This window comes from Silene latifolia, chromosome 1, assembly GCF_048544455.1.
Source record: "Silene latifolia isolate original U9 population chromosome 1, ASM4854445v1, whole genome shotgun sequence".
Classification (NCBI taxonomy): Eukaryota; Viridiplantae; Streptophyta; class Magnoliopsida; order Caryophyllales; family Caryophyllaceae; genus Silene; species Silene latifolia.
Window position 1 is genome coordinate 88248911 of NC_133526.1, and position 15060 is coordinate 88263970.

Sequence of the window (15060 nt, forward strand, 5' to 3'; positions counted from 1 at the left end):
CGATATTCCCATACATTTCGGGAAATACCAATTAAAATCTAAGGCCATACTAAGTAAAATTTCATAATTCAAAATTACATAAATTAAAATTATGACAATCATAAAGGAAAAATGCAGCATTATAATATGTATGAACATGCCCAATTTTATGCTAAATCGCCTTTAATTAGCCAATATCGTATATTACTCGGTTTTTACGGATTTGCGTGATTTCAACATTTTACAATCACAAAAATTACATAAATTCATATTTATGCATAAGTTTTTTTTTTTTTTTTTTTTTTTGATGACGAGGAGGTTGGATCCTCCCCGGATACAGGACCCCACCCTGCTAGGCGCCTGTACCATGTGAGTTCTTTCCCGCGGGGATTATTCCCTCTCCGGGCGTCAGGTCCCCAGGAAAGTGTTCATCTAGGGAATTGAACCCAGGACCTCGCAATTCCTCCTTAGGAGGCTTTGAGGTTACCCTGGAATTCCACTAGACTCACACATCTTGGGTTAAAAATTTGGACCATTTCTCGATTTATGCGTATCATCCTTGCGCAGGGGCCATGCTAATCTTCTCTGTATCGTTCCAATTTTATCAGATGTCCCCGAAGGGACTAAGCATAAGTTAATTACCCTAACCTCTTAGGACTCAAAATTTAGTCTTCACTAATAATTTGACCATAATTAACCCATATTTACAAAATTGTTCATAAATGAACCAAAAATTACAAAAATAAGCTATTAAACTTCAAATAAATCACAAAATTTCAAATAAATTCAAAATTTGAAATTTAAACTCATGAACATTCTGGAAAATTTCCATGACACTCATAATGTTCAAAAACTTAGGTTAAAAATTTCTAAATTTTCCCGAAAAAACAATGTTGCGGTTTATCGATTTTAACTAAAATAATCATAAAAACATGGAAAAAAAATTTTTCATTAACTTTTCAATTTTAGATCTGAAAAATATAATAAAATGCAACATTAGACGTTTTTCCTAAGTCATAGATTATGTTTTATTAATTTTCCACTAATAATGTCACTATTTATGCTATTTTTCTTCAAAAATCCATAAATCATGCAAAAAGACTTCTTTATAGCCAAATATTTTACACACATCTTGTTAAATTACATGTGACAACATATTAATTTTCTATGACCAGATTCGAAATTTAACTCATATTAACCTATTTTTCACCTAAATCCGAATTTAATAATAAAAAAATCATTTTTCGAGCATAACAAGTCCAAAAATTATGAAAATTTACAGGTATCTCAAAATAATATATGTAACAACATATCCAAAAACCAACTGAAAATTCGAAGTATAGCTAATTTTAGACCAAAAATGACATTTTTACTCATAAAATCACATTTAAATGCCATTATTGTATAATATGAACAATAAAAATCCGAAAAATTAACCAAAATATCCTAAAACATTTTAGGACCAGAAATATTAACATGCATGGATTAATTTCGTGATATTTCATAATAACACAAATTTTACAAGTTTTATTTGTTATTCTTATAACTCGGAAAAACTTTTAACCGATTTGCATGCAAACAACCGTGGCTCTGATACCAATTGAAGGAAATGTAGATCTTTATACATACTAACATACTCATATATGTTGAAATTAATTTGTCATAAAATTAAATACGGATTTTATGCATGCAAACAATATAATAAAATAGACAAGAAGCATTATTCTTACATATGGATTTTCGGTTTATGGGCACAAGAGAGATCACCTTTCTCTCTCGTTCTTGAGCTTTCCAATAATGGATGAACATACAAAAATCCCAAAGTAGAGATTCTCCAATTAGTAGCACCCAAGACAATCCCTTAATCCCACAAATAAACATGTACTAGATGTTTGCAATGTAGTTTACCTTAAAATCTATTACTAATATTCATATACTACTTCTAGTAATCTTAGTAATTTATATGAAGAATTTGAATCAAAATACTCATCTTTTTGATGAATATTGAGGAGAGAGAAGAGAGAATATTCATGAACATTTTGCATGTCTTTTTAATGGTAGAGTGTAGTAAAAATAAAAGAACAAAAGCACTCCTCAAGTAATGAGGCCACACGGTTTGGGTGAGCCAAAAGGACCAATATATTGTCCTTCACTTTTCATTTTGTTCTTTTCTATACCTTAGGCTTGTAAGGCTAGTTGTAGGTTAGTGATCATCAGCTTATTTTATCTCATAAAATAATTCACCCACTAACTTCTTTCACACTCACATTTCGGTCCATATATATAAAATGGACTACCATTTTATTTTTGTCAATTTGTCATTTGTCACACAATATGTCACATGTAGTATGATACATGCTACTAATTGATTAAATGCATATTTATCTCATAAATATCATTTTATAAATTAACCAAATTATATTTAACAAATTGACTAGTGATACTTGATCACATAAATAAAATGGGTCATATAATTATAATTCACAATGTCTTGTAATTATAATCAACCATTCATTTTTATCTTTATTGTTTCTCAAACAATAAACAATTTTAGTAATAAGACATTTTATATACTAAAATAAATCTTATTTAATCCCATTACAATAAGATATCAATATTCTCTTTCTCACAAATCGAATTGTTCAATTTTAAGAAATTAATTAATCTGTATCGGTATACAACTAATTAACCTTTTCAATTAAGGGAATCGTCCTTTAGGTGTGACCTCAAGGGATCAACTGATCACCACCGTCGCACGACGATAAATGTCAAACTCTAGCCAGCCAATCATTACCGATATGTGTGGACCAGTTGACTATATATGTAATGTATCATCCCTTCCGTATTCTTGAAATGAGATTTAATAATGATATTTAAATCATGTGATCGCACTATTGTTGAGGACACATTTCCCAACACAAATATCGTCAACAAGCTTCCAAATATGCATGAAAGACGGGAATTTCCGCCTTATTATCTCCTTTCCTATAAAACATATAAAATGCACTAGGAAAGCAAAATAGAAAGCATTTGACAGATAAAATGGTCATGAAATGTAATAATAGTATGCAAAATAGGTTCAATTAGGGGACTAAATATGCGCAATTATGAGTCACATCAGTGATATCACAACCTAAGCTTTTCTTATGTTGAATTAAACCCTTAGACTTTTCATTAGTATTCATTTAGTTTAATTTGCATTTTATTTAGTTAGTTTAGTTCATTAGATTAACCCCCCCTTATTTGTGTCGACTTTTACCTAAACACCGTATTAAAACCGTCGTGTAATCAGTTGCTTGCTCTTTGTGGAATCGACACCCTAAGTGCTAGAATTTTACCGTGCAGTTGTGGTCTTTTAACTCACATCATATCAATAATAGTGATTTTGTTTTTAAAAAATCTTATTCAATTTTTACAGGTTTGCATATCATAGATTTTGTTTTACAAATGTTGTAGTGTTTCATTGATAAATTTTAAGACATTTATTCCAAGAGAGCATCTCATTAATGTTAAATCCCCCACTAAAAGGAAGAGATTCGTCATAAGCTTGTAAGGTTCTAGAGAGATAAACTATAGAGAAATAAACTCCCCTAAATAAACCGACTCCCATTTCCTTCTCTTTGAAGAAACATCTCCTACCCCCAACCCTCCTTTCAACCCTTGCTCCCCTCTGCCTCCGCCAGAGATGCGGCTGTCCCTTGGTCGATCTCTGGCGGGCTTGATGTTCTAACTAAGGTGTTTCATTTCATTGTTTCAGCAACCCTTCTGTCCTCCGTTTTCCCTACCTCGAGTTGCTTTTGGTAGGCTTCGTCTCCGAGTGCCTGGCGTTTTGTTGGATTTATCACCTTCAGGTCTTTTCTGCCTGTATGATCTGATCTACTCTTATTTGTGCTTGTTATTTATCTGAAGCTTTGGCCGATTTTATGGAGTTTAACTTAATATTTTGGACTGTTTGGTTTAATTTAATTGCTTGATCGAGCCTTTCTTTTCTAACTCTAATTGGCTTTGTGGAGGTTTGTTCCTTCTTCATATCAGTTTTCGCTTTTCCAATTCAATTGTTATGCTTCAGATTTGAGTTATTAACCTTTGGGGAAGTTTTATAGGTGTTATGTGCTTGAGGTTTTGTATTTCCTTCTTTACGACAATTTCTCATTTCAAATTACATTTATGTTATAGTTTAAATGTCTCAGCTTTTTGTAATCTGGGTACAGCTTAATTGTTTGGTGCACGCTTTTTGGAGATGTTTTTCTGTTTGGCTTGATTGTTTCTCGACTTTCTGGAGGTCTTAGGTTCTTTTGTTTCTGGTGGTGGCTATGTTACCCATGATTGGGCATCTTGGAGGGGGTGTTTTAGAGTTTGTAGTCAAGGTTTTTGGTTGGTGGTAGTAGGTTTTCATCTTCATTAAGATTTATGAAATTTCTCCTCTATTTTAAGGTTTTTATCTCTCTGCTAAGCTTTCTTCTTCAGGCTTTCTTTTTCCTTGTTTCACTTTTCCTTTACAATGGACTATCAAATTTTCATTCGTAATCTTAGTGAGTTGTTTATTTTTGACGATGAGGCTTTGATTACCTGAATTATGAATATAGGAGGGCCAATTTTTTACTTTTTTCAACTCATGAAAGAGAGGGGAAACTCTCTTTTCAAAAAAGGAGATATAACCCTTGCTGGTAGTTTTTACAAACAGGCCTTAAATTGTTTGTGCTTCGTTGGCTTACTACCAACTTGTGAGCAGCAGGCTACCTTTGCCTTAGCCTTATCTTTTATTCTTAATTTAGCAGCTTTTGAATTGAAACTCTCCCATTATGATTTGGCTAGTCGGTATTGCAAATTCGTTTTACATTTTGATTCGTCTAATGTCAAAGTCCTTTATCGAAGGGGCTTAGCTTGTAAGCGATGGAATCTACTCAACAATGCTCTGGAAGACTTTGAGCATGTTCTACGTCTCGATCCGAATAATTCTGATGCTAGTCGAGAGCTCATTGCTATGGTTGAAAGACTAGCAGTGAAGCCTAATGGTAAGCGTGTTGCTTTTCCGTTTGATCCGTTGGGCTCTGACATCAAGGGTAAGAAGCCTCTTCTTAGTGTTGATATGGCAAAAAAATCTGTCGCAACTTGTTGTAGTCCCTCTTGTAGTACTGAACCGATTATTGAATTAACTTTCAGCCAAGATAATTTCAGTTAAGATTCTGATTCTATGGTTGCCGAGAGTATGGACACTTCCTCACAATATCTCTCCTAAAAAGCCGACACAGTACTTATTCTCTAATAAAAAACGAGCTATAAATAAATTGCATATTTCGTAACAGGATTACTATAATTTGTTACTTGGAAAAGATCTCTCCTTTTACCATGCAGGTTCTTTATCTTTCATAAGGGTTCGACCCCTCATCCCTGAAATTTCTATCCAGACGGGAACTCCCCATGAAGATATTTCAAGGGCGACAGAAGTCCCCCCCCCCTCCCCTCCCATGAAGATATTTCAAGGGCGACAGAAGTCCCCCCCCCCCCCCCCTCCCCTCCCTCTTTCCTTTTCCCACGGAGATCGTTGAGCATTCAACACCTATTCTCGACAATAATAAGTTGGTCCAAGAAGACGTTGTTCTCCAAATTTGTAAAAAGAAGCGGATATCATCAGACTCTGCTCAAGTCAGCAAGGTTTCTGCGGTTCAGTTCCAATTTGTTGCGGTTAGTAGAAGTAAAATAAGAGTTGCAGACGAATGGTGGATTATTCCCATCGTCGAAGTCAGAAGATAGCAGCTCGTGTCCATCTGAAGAAAAGATCGTCCGTTTCTGTAGATTATTCTCTTTTTGTTTGCAGGTTTAGTAAGAAAGAAGCAGTGGCTACGCGGGCTAAAAGAAAGGAGGCAGACCTATTCAACTTTGACGCCTTTTATCATCCTCTCTATAAAAAAGTCGTCTCATTGTCTCTACTTCATTATCATGTATTTTTAGTTCGGTTAGATGGTATCTAGTAGTTTAAAAGACTCCGGGTTTGTTCTATAATCGACTTTTCTTTAATTTAATCTCAGTTTATTGTTCTAAAAAAATTGATAAATTTTTGGACTAAACAAATTTTAAGGGGCAGAATACAATCAACTATCTAATAATTTTATATTTGTTTGGAAATGATTTCAACTTTGGAAAGTGGCGTTTTGATTAAGCTTTTACAAAGACATATACCTCCCCACCAATTCTTGTCCATTTTAGAATCCATAGAGAAACAATGCCTAGTTTACCCAAAGTTTAGTCAATGTAGTATTTTAGAGCTACTTTTTGCTTAGCATCTCTTTTCTTTATGTATTTTAATTTATCTATAACTTTCTAAATTAAAATTTCCAAAGAACAATATAACTAAATTCGAGTGAAAGCGAAAGCATTTATTCTACCTTTTTGTCACTAGAAGAATACTTTATTCAGCCTTACATAGTTACATGTTATAGCTTAACCCACTAAATGTCGCATTTGAATCAATTACATAAATTCTTATTTAAGACAAGTATATCCGTCTTGAGCTTAAAACGAATCAAGTAGTATTAATGAGATAAAAGCAAAATGTATAGGAAAAACAATAAATTTATCTAATATACACAAGTAAAATAATACTTCACCTATTTTAATATTAAGCCGGATACATCCGTCATAAGGAAGCCTAACCGAATTAATTAAAGAGGTCATATTGGACCCAGAATTCCCTAACAGGAAAGTACTTGTAGGGTCAGATGCACCCGACTCAATCAGACCCAATCTGGTCAGCTTTCTAAAAACTAAAATGTCTTGTTTTGCTTGGTCACATTTTGATATGACTGGTATAGATGCTGATGTTATTACTCATAAGTTGAATATTGACAAATCCTTTAAGTCTCAGACAAAGAAAAGAGAAGAAAATTCGCTGCAGAGAGGCATGAAATCATCAACCAAGAAGTTGACAAGCTCGGGACATGGGAATGATCGGGGAAGTAATGTATCCCGACGGCTTGCAAACGTAGTAGTCGTCCAAAAGAAAAATGGCAAATGGAGAGTCTGTGTAGACTACACCGACTTAAACAAAGCATGCCCAAAAGATCCATTTCCCCTGCCACACATCGATGCAATGGTAGATGCCACTGCAGGCCACGAAATGTTAACATTCATGGATGCCTCCAGCGGATTCAATCAGATAAAAATGCACCCTGCAGATCAGGAAAGCACAGCTTTCATTACTGAAAGAGGTATATATTGTTATACTGCTATGCCCTTTGGATTAAAAAATGCAGGTGCAACCTACCAAAGGCTAGTCAACATGATGTTCAAAGACCAGAGTCTATATAGATGACATGGTAGTCAAGTCAAAAAAGGCAGAAGACCACGTCAAAGACCTGCTGGAAGTAGCCTTTCAAATACTGGAGAAATTCAATATGAAGCTCAACCCACAAAAATGCCACTTTGGAGTCTCAGCAGGCAAATTCCTGGGCTATATGGTGACAAAAAGAGGAATAGAAGCCAGCCCTGAATAGATCAAAGCTATTCTAGAGCTAGAACCACCAAAGACGGTCAAAGACATACAAAAGCTGACTGGAAGAATAGCGGCCCTGAACAGGTTCATTTCAAGATCATCAGAGAGGTGCAAATCATTCTATAACCTGCTAAGGAAGAACAAGGACTTTCAATGGACCCCTGATCATCAGGCCGCTTTTGAAGACCTAAAGATATATCTATCCTCTCCTCCCTTGCTGGCAAAACCAATCAAAAATGAACCCCGACAAAGATACATCGATCATAGAAACTTCTTTGTCGGTGCGGTCTTGGTCAAAGAAGCGGACGGACAACAACAAAGACTGTCTATTATGTAAGTAAGAGCCTACGGATGCGAGAGATCGGGTATGGCCTGCTTGAAAAATATGTTTTAGCTTTAATTATGAGTTGCACAAAATTAAGACCATACTTTGAAAGCCACCCTATAATAGTCAAAACCAATCTTCCTATCAAGTCTGTACTTAGGAAGCCGAGTTGTCCTGGACGAATGTGCAAATGGTCGATCCAAATGAGCACATACAATATAACATTTGAACCAAGGACAACAATTAAGTCACAAGCATTAGCAGACTTTGTGGCTGATTTTAGTCCGACCCTAGAACCCAACCTAATAAAAGAAGTGAATAAACTGACCAGCGACCAAACAGACTTAGAATGGACCCTATTCGTCGATGGTGCGGCCAACATGAGGGCACAGGCCTGGGGTAGTACTAAAATCGCCACGGGGGATAAGATAGTACGAGGCTATAAGTCGTGCATTTGAGGCCACCAACAATGAGGAAGAATATGAAGCCCTAATAGCCGGATTAAAGGTATGTATTGACCTTGGTGTGCAAAACCTAAAGGTACGTACTGATTCCCTCCTTATCTCCAACCAAGTAAATGGGATATATACTGCAAAAGACTCCAAAATGATGCTTTATCTGGATGTTGTTCAAAGTTTAAAAGGAAAATTTCGAAATTTCAATATTGACCAAATTCCCAGGGACTTGAATACCCAAGCCGATGCTCTAGCCGGCCTAGGATCTAACTTCAGTCCCCTAGACTTCGACAAAATACCCATCGTACATTTACTAGAACCCGAGAAATAAACAAGATGAAAGTTTCCCAATTTATATTGCCAATTCTTGGACAAAACCCTACTATGACTGGCTACAACAAGGAATCCTTCCCCTAAATAAGCAAGACGCCGAGCACTAAAAATAAAAGTCGCTTTCATATACTATTATTGACAACGTGCTTTTTAAGAAATCGCAGGCTGGGCCGTACCTCAGATGCCTGGAACCACAAGAAGCTGAGCAGATATTATCAGAAATCCATGAAGGATACTGTGGAAATCATAAAGGTGGAAGAAGCCTGGCAAGCAAAGTACTCGAACAGTTATTATTGGCCCACCTTGAGGGCCGATTGCCTGGAATTCAGCTCTAAATGTAAAGCTTGTCAGATTCACGGACCATATATCCATCAGCCATCTGAGGAACTACATTCCATATCCGCACCCTGGCCATTTATGAAATGGGGCATGGGCATAGTAGGGAAACTACCTCAAGCACCCGGACAAAAAGTTTTCATGCTAGCAATGACTGACTACTTTTCCAAGTGGATAGAAGCTGATTCATACAGACAAGTCAAGGAAAAGGATGGCATAGCATTCATCAAACACAACATCATATGTAGATATGGCATCCCCTCCGAAATAGTATGCGACAATGGCACGCAATTTGTGGGAAAAAAACACCGCCTTATCGTGCTCAATGGAACATCAATCTGGTAACATCCGCACCAGGATATCCAAAAGCTAACGGTCAGGCAGAATCCAGTAATAAGGTGGTAATCAGCTGCATAAAGAAGAAGATGGAAAGAATAAAAGGCAGATGGGCTGAAGAACTCCCCCTGGTCCTCTGGGATGACAGAACCACGCCTAAAACATCCACAGGCCAAACCCCCTACTCCTTGGTCTATGGATGTGAAGCAGTAATCCCGGCTGAGGTAGACATTCCATCAGCCAGATGCAGCCTGAACACAATAACAAGCAATATACCTCTAATGGAGGACAGCCTGGACTTAACAAAGAGCTAAGAGATGCGGCCAAAGATCGTTTAGCGAAAGATATCGGAAAGAGTTGCGAAAAGCTACAACAAAACTGTCAAAGCCAGGGTATTCAGGGTAGGAGACCTTGTCCTCAGGAAAGTCTTCCAAAACACAAAAAAAAAGAATGCTGGCAAATTGGCCCCAACCTGGGAAGGTCCTTACCTGATTGACTCAATAGTCGGCCAGGGAGCTTATAGATTACAAACCCTAGACGGCGAAATGATCCCAAGAGCTTGGAATATTGCACATTTAAAACTATTTCACATATAAAATATATCTCTCAATCCAGGTATAATTTTTCACCTTGACATTTCTTGCCTGGCTTGATATGAAACTACATGTATGATACTTGCCATTATATGAATAAATGCCGTATATGATTTCTTCAAATTATGTGCCAAAGTACTTATCTATGTTCTCATATTTACTTTTACCAAGTAGAATCTTCAATACTTGTTTTACATACTGCATTTTATTTAAAACAAATCTCAAAGATTGGGGGCCACCCCCACCAAATATCCAACTGATATCCAAATTTCAGTTGCAAAACAGGCCTTTAAATATTGAGCTCCACTTAACATACAAATCTGGAAAACTCCTTCCTGACTTGTATAAAATAAATGGGTCATAAGCCCTCCAGACAGGCAGGGGACATAAGCCCTCCAGACAGGCAACAACCCCACCCATAACAAACAAAAAAAAAAAAAAAAGCGGCGCGATCCAAAGACAAAAAGCGGCCCGATCAAGTTTGATAACTGGTCAGATCCAGTACACATCCAACATTACAAAAGTACCTTGTCAAAACACAAAAAGAAACAAACAAAGACCAAATATTTATTCATCCAAAATAATCGGCCCTACCACACACCTAATAATCATCCATTCCAGGGACATCCCTCCTGGATGGGCCAAAAAATTCCTAAATATTCATTCCAGGGACATTCCCCCTGGATAGACCAAAACCTAAAAGAAAAACACAAATCTAAGTTATTTTTGAGCCAGTAACCGACTCACAACCATCCACCATTTCCTGGTCATCAGATTTTGCCTTGAAAGGAGGAGAATCCACTTCTTCTTCTTGACCCATATTGGCCAAATCAGGATACTGAGCGTCCAATGCTGTTTCATCCCGGTCCGGATCCCAATTAGCCCGGTCAGATTCCGGATCCCTCATAGCATCAACCCGGCCTTTCCCAAAGAAGTACTTGAGCAAGATCGGCCCGGCCCGCGCCTCCACTAATTCCTTTTCAAAGACAAGCTCCTCATTTTTCTCAATCGATCCCGCATTGCCCTTCTCGGCCTCCAACTCTTGCCGACAACCTTCTCGGCATTTTTGTGGCCACCTCACAAACTATAGCAGCCCTAGTTGCCTCTCTAGTTGTCCCCAACTGGGATTGAAGTACTACTTCATTACTCCTGGATGTGTGCGGTCACGATTAAGGTTATCCAGTTTTCCTCCAAACTAGAAACCCTGGCCTGGCATCCCCGAGTGACAAGCGAAGAGCCAACCCGACATCCAATCCCTACAAAAAAAAATAATAATAATAAAATCAATCAGCCAAGTACAAAGTAAAACAAAAAGCACATGAACAATTAAAAATATCCCTTTACAACTAACCTCCTTAGCCTGAGAAGCAAGTTCAAGACCTTTGTCACAAGAGAAGTCGAATAGAAACCACTCTGGTAGACGACTCAAGAGTATTAGCATACAAGAGCTGGCCGCCCATTTTTGCAGAAAATTCATTTATCCGTGCCCGGGCATCGTCCATGTCATCAATCCTAGCAGGCACTTGCCTTATACTCCTGATTGGCTGAGCATGGATAGGCTCTTTCTCTCCCTCCTCCTCTTCAAGGATAACATCTTCCCTCTTCCTTTTTGGAGCCTGGACGACCTCCGGTGACACTAGCCTGGGTGGATCTTGGGAAGGCCGGACATCGAAACCGAATATCAAGCGTTTTGTCACTCCCACTAGCCTCCTGGCTCTTGGACTGTTCAGCGATCCTAGCCACCCCAGCCTTCAAATCTTTTGCAGAAAAGCTGGCCAACCAAGCAAAAGACCTAAATACTGAATACATAAAGAATACACGTAAGTATCAGATGAGAAGCGACAAGAAGATAGCAATTAACATAAAAACATATAGAAGACATACAGGAAAGAGCAGTAGAGCTAGGCTTGCCTTTGGGCACCTTGACCCCAGTCAGCTTGGTCTTCATATACCGGGGCAATAATTCCCTGCCCAAACTATCTGGCCAGGTCCTCTCTTCCTCAGGAATAGCAAGGAAAGCCTCTATCCTGGAAACAGCTTCCTCATCAAGAGGATCAAAGTTCCAATCAGGGGCTTCAAAAACCGTCGAAAATACACAGGTGAAAATCAAAACCTATTAATTTCATGTAATATATATTGCAAAATAAGAGTACAGGAAACCTACCACTCTCCAAGGGAGGATATCTCAGATAATCAAAGCCTGATCCCAGAGTCTCAGTCCGGATAAACAGGAAAGTCTTTGCCCAACTTTTATCGTCTCCAGAGTCCATGTAACACCCCAAGAGTTTGAGAGAAAAAAAGTTGTCCCATATCGGGAAAGTAGGAGGCTTGTGATATGTTTATAAATGATTCCACCCACCACTTAGTAACAAGGCCTTGTGCTTTTGGGCTTAAGTGAGGACAAATATGGGCCCAAAGGTGCACACCCATCTTATTGGGGTTGTGTTACGACGGTGGCGGGTCGGGTTGTTATAGTCCAGGTTGGTAATTAATGGAGACATTTTCGACTTGATTCTCAAATTAAAACGACCATTAACTGGATTTTTCATATGATAAATTGCCTTGATATCGTTAAGGGTAATTGTGATATTGTGCTTAGCACATAAATTTTCAACAGAATGGATAAGTTTCCAAACCATTGGCATTGAAAAGGTGATACTTCCATTGCACAAATAGTATCGATCATTAAAGGGGTAAAAGGTAACTTACAGCCTGCTTTGAACGCCCATTCAAAAATACAGAACCAACCAGGTGACACCCAGTTAGCTCTGACTGGACAAGATTCAGAATCCATACCTCGGTCGATTCAGGAATTATTTTCTTCTCCCTTAATATCTTGTCATAATTTGCTTTCAACAAGTTCTCTTCAGGAAAGTAAGGATCCAGAGATTGAAGAGCAGTGAAAACAGAATCCTGGTACTTAAAAGCCACAGCACGAGCAGGAGGATCAATTTCCATCACCTCTTCCTCCTGGAGCTCTGTGGGTTCAGGCTCAGCAGCAGCCTCCTGAAGTGCAGCAGTTTTCTGGGCTACAGGACGTTTCTTGGCTCCCATATTCTTTACTATTTAATTTATTGTGATAAAGCTTAATTATTGAGAAATTATAGGTTAGCAGAGTAGAACTCAGGAGAAATAGAGAAGAATTCTAGAGAGAAATTTAGCAAAGAAAGTGGAAGAAAATTGGTGGAAAACAAATTCGTCACAAATACCGTATTTATAGAAGGTGTATAACGGTATGAAAACCCTAGAAATTGTAAAACTCTCAGCATGACATCACCTAGCCGTTACAGTGTTCAACGGTAACTAAGAGTGTAAGAGTCATTGATTAAATATGATTCTCTTTGTTATTTAACCCGGTAAAGTTGACATCTCACCCCTTGCCTGATCCAGCACGGGTAAAATGTCAAGGGGCAATTGTTAGGCCCAGATTAGCGTGGCCTGACCATAACTTGGCCTGACCTTACAAGGCTGATTGGAGGAGACGAAGACCGGACAAATTTAGCTGTTGAAGAATATTATAGCACTCAGGCTGCCTAATCCTGGAAGAGAAGCCTGATGGTAAGTACAGAATAGCTTGGCAGAGTATTAAAGCGGGCTAGATTGAGCTGAAGAACAAGCAAAACGGTTATATAAAGATATACATTCGTGTCCTATCCTCAAGGAAGACTAAGTCTAATTATGAAACCATATTGCCCATGAATCTAGACGTGCAAAGGGAAAGAAAGCTAAAGATCAACCAAATAGGAACGAGTCAACCGGATTAATAGGGAATATGCCCTATTAATCCGGCAACAGCTCCGACAAAAGGGAAGGGCGTTGAAGACTAATACAACGTTCATTTTTATGACTATAAATATTGTAATACTAGCATTTGTAAGGGGATCCATCATTCATTAATATCGAACTACTTCACTACTTGTCTCTTATCATTTTTACGAGCATCCAATTACAAAAACAAATTCGTATTCAGCTTATCTGAACAGTATTATTCTTTTTCTAGTCTTTTTCTCTTATTCATTTACAATATTCCAAACTTATAGAATTAGATACCCAAATTACTTCTTCAATTAAGCCGGACCCATTCAGGGAAAATCCTGCTAAAACACCTATGGTTTTAGAAACTTTGAAGTTGTATTGAGTACTTGAGATGATGGGATGATGTGGTAGTTGAGTGTAGTTCCGCTTCTGGGAATCCGTAAAAAGTAAAAGGTTAGAAGGACTCGAGATCCTATTGATTTTTTTTCAAACTTGGGCGATTATGCATCTTTCTCAAAAGAGTGTAGTAGAGTGGACTTTCATGAAAGGATTTTTTGGGCTGGCATTTTACTACCTTGTTTTGGAAATGAGAACCTTGTGGAAAATTTGGGGAACCTTTTCCGGGAATTTAAGGCTTGGAATTAGGATCTTTGATTGAGGGTTTTACCATGTTGGGAGACTCGTTCGTCGTGATTCTTCTTTTGGAATGAACCTAGTGGCTTATTATATTCTATGCTCATTAACCTCTTTAGCGACTCTATCTCGACTTTCTACCCCTAAAAGCTCAACCTAGTCCTTTTGTTGGTTGAGTTTGAATTCCATTATCGTGCTTTGTAATTGTGATGTCTAAGTTGCTTTCCATTTTGTGCAATTTCTAACGAATTTGAGTTACCATTTTGGGTTCATTGTTAAACGTTTGTGTTACTTTGGCAAAACTTTACTTATTTTAAAGGTTTGAAAATAAAAGTTTGCTTTCAATTTGGTAGGTTCTTACAAAATTTTGATTCTTTGTCGAAGTTTGATGTTAAATTTTCAAAAACTTTACCTCTTTTAGAGTTTGAAAATGGATCTTTTACTTTCACCTTGGCTTTCTCGAAAGAAAATTTGAGTGGATTATCATTTTCACTTTGTTTTAACGTTGATGGGATGTTTGGACTAGTTATTGGAGATGTTTAATAACTTTTTCTACGCTTATCGGCAAAGGATTTTGTATTTGGAATGTTAATGTTCTTGAATGCGCAACGAGAACACTTCCGTTCCTTTGACGAGAAACTTTTGCGTTTGGAAAATTCTCTTTGAAACTTCTTGAAGGAGTCTAATTTTTATGATATCAAACATTGTAAATATTTTGGTTGTCAATTTCGAAAAGTCTGACTTTATCTTTATAACTTTTCATCTTTTACTTTCAAGTTTCGAGGACGAAACTTTTTAAAAGGTGGGATGATTGTAACACCC

General features: G+C 37.5%; 1 non-coding gene across 1 annotated transcript; it reads right to left on the reverse strand.

Annotated features, from left to right (window-relative positions):
• Positions 1–500: 500 nt before the first annotated feature.
• LOC141624040 (U6 spliceosomal RNA) lies at positions 501–603 on the reverse strand. Its single transcript, XR_012533856.1, has one exon. It is a non-coding gene; the product is annotated as a U6 spliceosomal RNA (small nuclear RNA).
• Between the last annotated feature and the right edge of the window lie 14457 nt (positions 604–15060).